The following is a 6,513-nucleotide window of genomic DNA, read 5'->3' as shown; positions in this document are numbered from 1 at the left end:
CAGCGAAGAGTCCAACTCAGGGCTTGTTTCCATGAGCTGTGAGATCATGACCTGAGTCGAAATCAAGAATTGGACGATTAACTGACGGGGCCACCCAGGCGCCCCTTGATAAGTGTACTTTTAGTCTGATTTTGCACTCTGCTATTTCAACATGTGGCCTCCATGGTTGCTGCAGCAGGAGGAAAGAGTGCATGGAAATCTCACTATGTTTGGCTCAGAAATGATAGGTGTCAATTCTGTTCACAGCTTATTGGTCAGAACTGGTCACATACACCATCTAAGAGCAAGGGAACTGAGAAATGTGGGGGAGCTCATGGATATGTGCTGTGTATGGTGAATATAGCTGCCACACCTGGGGAAGATTTTTAGGTCGCTCAGATGGTACCCCCTAGAGTGGCATTACTAGGGTAAATTCATCATAGTCCAGGGGCACAGGGGGGCAGGCTCAGAAGCCTATTATGTAAATGTACCAAGAGTGAATCTATCTTTCAGATGCAGACTCACATTTACCTAGTGCATAGAGACTGATGTATAAAGCCAGAATACCAATTTTTAATATTATAATGAGAAATGTAATGATCATGGAATGGATTAGAGCAGAGCATTTTTTTCAGCATTTGCATATATGTTTGGGAAGCCAAATTTTATTAAAAAAATTTTTTTACATTTATTTATTTTTGAGAGACAGAGAGAGACAGAGCACAAGTGGGGTAGGGGCAGAGAGAGAAGGAGACAGAGAATCCAAAGCAGGCTCCAGGCTCTGAGCTGTCAGCACAGAGCCCGACATGGGGCTCGAACTCACAAACCTTGAGATCATGACCTAAGCCGAAGTCAGATGCCTAATAGACTGAGCCACTCAGGCGCCCCTGGGAAGCCAAATTTTAATCAGACAGCTGCTTTATTACTGCGGAGCTGAAGCAAAGAGAGTCAGCAAAACGGACCTAAATGGCAGATGTCACCAAGACAAAAGCTTTCCCACTCTAACAATGCATTAGAATCCCATCATAATGCATTTAATTTACTTGAATTTAACTATACATGCTCATGGCATGGCCAAATGTGATTTTAGGGTTTAAGTATATTTATTTTTGGAATGCCCATGGTCCCTAATTCAAGCCAACAACTTTATCTGGCACTCAACAAAACAGTGAAGTGTTCCAGCACTAGAGGAAAAACTGGCAGTATTGGGCTTGTGCACTGGTATATCTGTCTTCTATGCTTTATAGGTTATTTACAGGATTTTCAAGAATAATTTGGACAGCACTCCGTTTTTGCCTTATGCACCATGTATGGTAGCCTGCCTCCAAAATGGCTGTCAATGATCCCACCTTCTGCTGTTCAGACCCTTACGCAGTCCGCTCCCACATTTCACTAGGGTTGGTCTGTGTGACGAATAGAATATTCAGAAGTGATGGTACATCACTCCTGAGATTATATTGTTAAAGACTGCATTTTCTGTTTTGGTAGGGGTGTGTGTGTGTGTGTGTGTGTGTGTGTGTGTGTGTGTGTGTGTGTGTGTGTGTTTCTCATCACTTGCTCTTTGGGAAGCCAGCTGCCCCTTGTGAACTGCCATAAGGAGCGGCTGATCGACAGCCACACGAATGAGCTTGGAAGCAGATCCTCCAACCCCTCAAGACTGGGATACCTGTAGTTCTGCAGCCTTGTGAGACCCTGAACCAGACACACCAGCATAAGCTGTGCCAGATTTCTGACCTACAGAAACTTAGATAATAAATGTTTGTTTTAAATTACTAGGTTGTGAGGTAATTCGTTTTGTAGCAATAGATACACATGCTGTCTTTTTATTTATTTACTTTTAATTTTATTCTAAAAATTTCAAACATATAAGAAAAGTAGAGAGAATATATAATGAGCTCCTATGAACCTATCACCCAGGTTCAACAATTTCCCACTCATGGCCAATTATTTATGCCTCCACTTACTTCTCCTCCCCCTCTGGATTATTTTGAAGCAAACTCCAGACAGACATCATATACATTCATTGGTAAATATTTCTGAATTTAGCTCTAAAATATAGGGACTCTTAAAAAAGAAAGTAATCATGTCAATGATACTTCAATTAAAAAACAAAAAGTTACTTCTCCCTATCAAAATAACACCAGCATTCTTCACAGAGATAGAACAAACAATCCTAAAATTTGTATGGAACCAGAAAAGACCCTGAGTAGCTAAAGCAATCTTGAAAAAGAAAACCAAAGCAGGAGGCATCACAATCCCAGACTTCAAGCTGTATTACAAAGCTGTAATCATCAAGACAGTATGGTACTGGCACAAGAACACTCAGATGAATGGAACAGAATAGAGAACCCAGAAATGGACCCACAAACATATGGCCAACTAATCTTTGACAAAGCAGGAAAAAATATTCAGTGGAATAAAGACAGTCTCTTCAGCAAGTGGTGCTGGAAAAATTAGACAGCAACATGCAGAAGAATGAACCTGGACCACTTTCTTACACCATACACAAAAATAAACTCAAAATGGATGAAAGACCTAAATGTAAGACAGGAAGCCATCAAAATCCTCAAGGAGAAAGCAGGCAAAAACCTCTTTCATCTTGGCCACAGCAACTTCTTACTCAACACATCTCTGGAGGCAAGGGAAACAAAAGCAAAAATGAACTATTGGGACCTCCTCAAAATAAAAAGCTTCTGCACAGAGAAGGAAACAATCAGCAAAACTGAAAGGCAACCAATGGAATTGGAGGAGATATTTGCAAATGACATGTCAGATAAAGGGTTAGTATCCAAAGTCTATAAAGAACTTAGCAAACTCAATACCCCCAAACCAAATAATCCAGTGAAGAAATGGGCAAAAGACATGAACAAAACAGGCAAAATGTCTCCAAGGAAAACATCCAGATGGCCAACACATGAAAAAATGCTCAACATCACTCATCATCAGGGGAAAATACAAATCAAAACCACAATGAGATAACACCTCACAACTGTCAGAATGGCAATGGCTAACATTAACAACTCAGGCAACAACAGATGTTGGCGAGGATGCAGACAAAGAGGATCTCTTTTGCTCTGCTGGTGGGAATGAAAACTGGTGCAGCCACTTTGGAAAAGAGTATGGAGGTACCTCAAAAAATTAAAAATAGAACTACCTTATGACCGAGCAATTGCACTACTAGGTATTTATCCAAGGGATACAGGTGTGCTGTTTTGAAGGGGCACCCCAGTGTTTATAGCAGCACTATCAACAATAGCCAAAGTATGGAAAGAGCCCAAATGCCTATTGATGGATGAATGGATAAAGAAGATGTGGTTATATATATATATATACAATGGAGTATTACTCGGCAATCAGAAAGAATGAACTCTTGCCATTTGCAACTACATGAATGGAACTAGAGGGTACTATGCTAAGCGAAATTAGTCAGAGAAAGACAAATATCATATGACTTCACTCATGAGGACTTTCAGACACAGAACAGATGAACACAGTGAAGGGAAGCAAAAATAATATAAAAACAGGGAGGGGGGCAAAACAAGAGACTCTTAAATATGGAGAACAAACAGAGGGTTACTGGAGGGGTTGTGGGAGGGGAGATGGGCTAAATGAGTAAGGGCCATTAAGGAATCTACCCCTGAAATCATTGTTGCACTATATGCTAAGTAACTTGGATATAAATTAAAAAAAAAAAATTGGGGGGGGGGGTGTTTCACAGTTTAAATGGTATATTTAAAATTAAATCTCATTTCTGGGGGACCTGGGTGGCTCAGTTGGTTAAGTGTCTGAGCTGTGACTTCAGCTCAGGTTATGATCTCGTGCTGACAGCACGGAGCCTGCCTCAGATTCTCTGTCTCCCTCTCTCTCTGCCCCTCCCCCACTCTGTCTTTCTTTCTCTCTCAAAAATAAATAAAATTCAAACTAAAAAAAAAGTTACTTCAATACCAGTATCAATGCTATGGTACACAGACTCTTAAGGTGACCCCATGATTCCTGTGTCCGTGTGTTCATGCCCTTGTATAATCACTTCCCTTTGAGTATGACTTGCTTCTAACCAAGGAAGTATAACAAAGATACTTTGGGATATATGTGATTACATGTACATGATTCCATGGTTATATTACTTATATAAGGCTGTCGTGCCAGTGTTGCTGGAATCTCTTTCTCCCTTGCTGGCTTGGAGGAAGCAAGGTACCACGGTGGGGAAACCTCTGGAAGCTGAGAACAGCCTCTAGCCAACAGCCAGGACCAGAGTGAAGCCCTCTGTCCTACAACAGCAAGGAACTGAATTCTGCCAACAACCTGAGTGGCCTGGAAGCAGATCTTTCAGCTCAGTTGAGTGACCATGAGGTGGAGAACCCAGCCCTTCCTAACACCTTGATATCAGCTTTGCAGAGAACCCAGCTAAACCATGCCTGGACTCCTGACCCACAGAAAGTGAAACAGCAAACGTGTTGTTTTAAGCCACTAAATTTATGGTAATAGTTACACGGCAATAGAAAACCATTACAGCATTAAAAAAAAAAACAGAAAAAAATTACTTAATGTTATTGAATGTACAGGTAATGTGTCTATTTCCTGTCTTATGATTTTTTTTTTTAACAGTATTTTAGGAAGACACTATGACTTTAGCCTGCACGTGTGAGATAAGAGTTCACTGTTACCGCCTCACAGCACAGCTCAGCCTTTCTCCTAGATCCAACTTGGCTGGGCCTTGCTGATGTTGTCTCCCCGAACAACCTTTCCCAGGGTCTCCATCGCTGACCAGCCCTGTCTTTCCACCTTGATCAGATTACAGTAAAGCCATTCCATTTATTTAATGTTGTCAGACATTGCCCAATATCCTCGAGGTAGGGGCAGGGGGGCAAAATCCATCACCCTGGTTGAGAACCACCACTTTAAGTTGACATTTTTCTTTTCTATGATTTGCCTTTAAAATTTTTGTTATTATATATTTTTTATGGTTTAACCCTCAGAGGGTAGATTATTTATTTGCCTCTTTTCAAGTTCTTTTCAGGGTGGAAATCTCCCTTGCTGTTGCTCCTATGTATTCTGCAAGTTAGATGCCCAGCTGGGATCTGAATTTGCAGCCTGTAGGTCAGATCTGCTGTTCAGCAATCTGACATGGCTGGTAAAAAGCAATTTGCTGTCTCCTGGGTATAAGACACTGTGCTAGAAGCTGGTGGGTTAGAGAGCTGGGGGGAAAGCTACAAAGGAGATTAGAGAGGGAGCTTACCGAGCTCTCCAGGGACTGTAACTGGGGAGACCGGGCTCATCCTTTCATGAAAAGATAATGAGCACTCTTGCTGGTCTGTGATTAGGGCCTTCGTATGGCATAGATACCGAGTGGTATGGCATAGTCGGAGGAGTATTGAAGAACAGCGCTTAGACAGAAGGGGGCATGAGTAAAGATTCAGAGATGAATACACAAAGTATGTCTGCATTTTGTCTGGAGTTTCTACATCTAGAATTTGGTTGTTAGGTTTTGTGGGGGCAGAGAAATAAAAGAAAGTAATTCTTACATGATCAATCCAGTTGAGATAGCACGTGAGCACAAGAACAGATAAGTAATATGGAAAGCTATTGTTATTGTTGTTGTTTTAAACTATTAAAATCTATAGAAAGGAATTGAGATTTATGGCAGTTGTGAGTCATTCCCAGAATCTGAGAAAGGGTAGAAGTGTGGTTCTCCAAGTGTGCTCCCTGGACAAGCAGCATCTGCATCACCTGGGTGCACTTGTTAGAAAAGCAAATTCTCAGCCCCCATCCCAGACCTACTGAATCAGAAGCTTTGCAGGTGGGGACCAGAAATCTGGTTTTTAACAATCCCTCCAGGTGATTCTTGTGTATACTGAAGTTTGAGAATCACTGGTCTTCAGACTTCCACATTTAGCCACTGCTTTCTTCCCTCCAAAGCCATAACTGCCTATACAACTTGATTGCATCACTTTTAAATGTATATTGCTTCAAAATCTCTGACCATACCAATATACTTGCTGCTTAGTGCAGTCTGGGAGGGGCTGTGGTGGTGGTGATTTTTATTAGCTTCCAGTTTTGTTCAGCATAGAAAAATTAGCTGTGCTCAGGTGGGAGCTGTTCAGTAATGTGTTGGTAATAAACAGATTAGTTAATCAGCCATGATTTATTAATGATGAATTAATTATGCCTGATTGTGCAGTTCTGTTAGCTAAATGGAGCTTTAAAGGAGTTATTTTATAAATCATCACAGTGCTAATTGCAGACACTTACAGAAGGGCCACTAATTAAACATGCAACCATATGCAAAACAAGTTGGGCTGCTGAGACCTGCAAGAATAAGAAACATCGATTTTTAGGGGGATCCAAAACAAACTTTGTTTTATGAAATATTAAGGAGTTGGCTTGGCAATGTTAATCATTCACTGCAAATTAATATTGCAATATTTTCCAGCAGGAATTGGTCCCCACATCCAAAAGCATATAGTGCTCTAGTGAGATTTTGTTAAACTGTTAAAACCTGTTTTCTGTTATACACACATGCAAACCGCTATACTG

Source organism: Felis catus, chromosome D2, assembly GCF_018350175.1.
Source record: "Felis catus isolate Fca126 chromosome D2, F.catus_Fca126_mat1.0, whole genome shotgun sequence".
NCBI lineage: Eukaryota > Metazoa > Chordata > Mammalia > Carnivora > Felidae > Felis > Felis catus.
The sequence above is the reverse complement of the archived record's forward strand: the minus strand, read 5'-3'. Positions refer to the sequence as shown.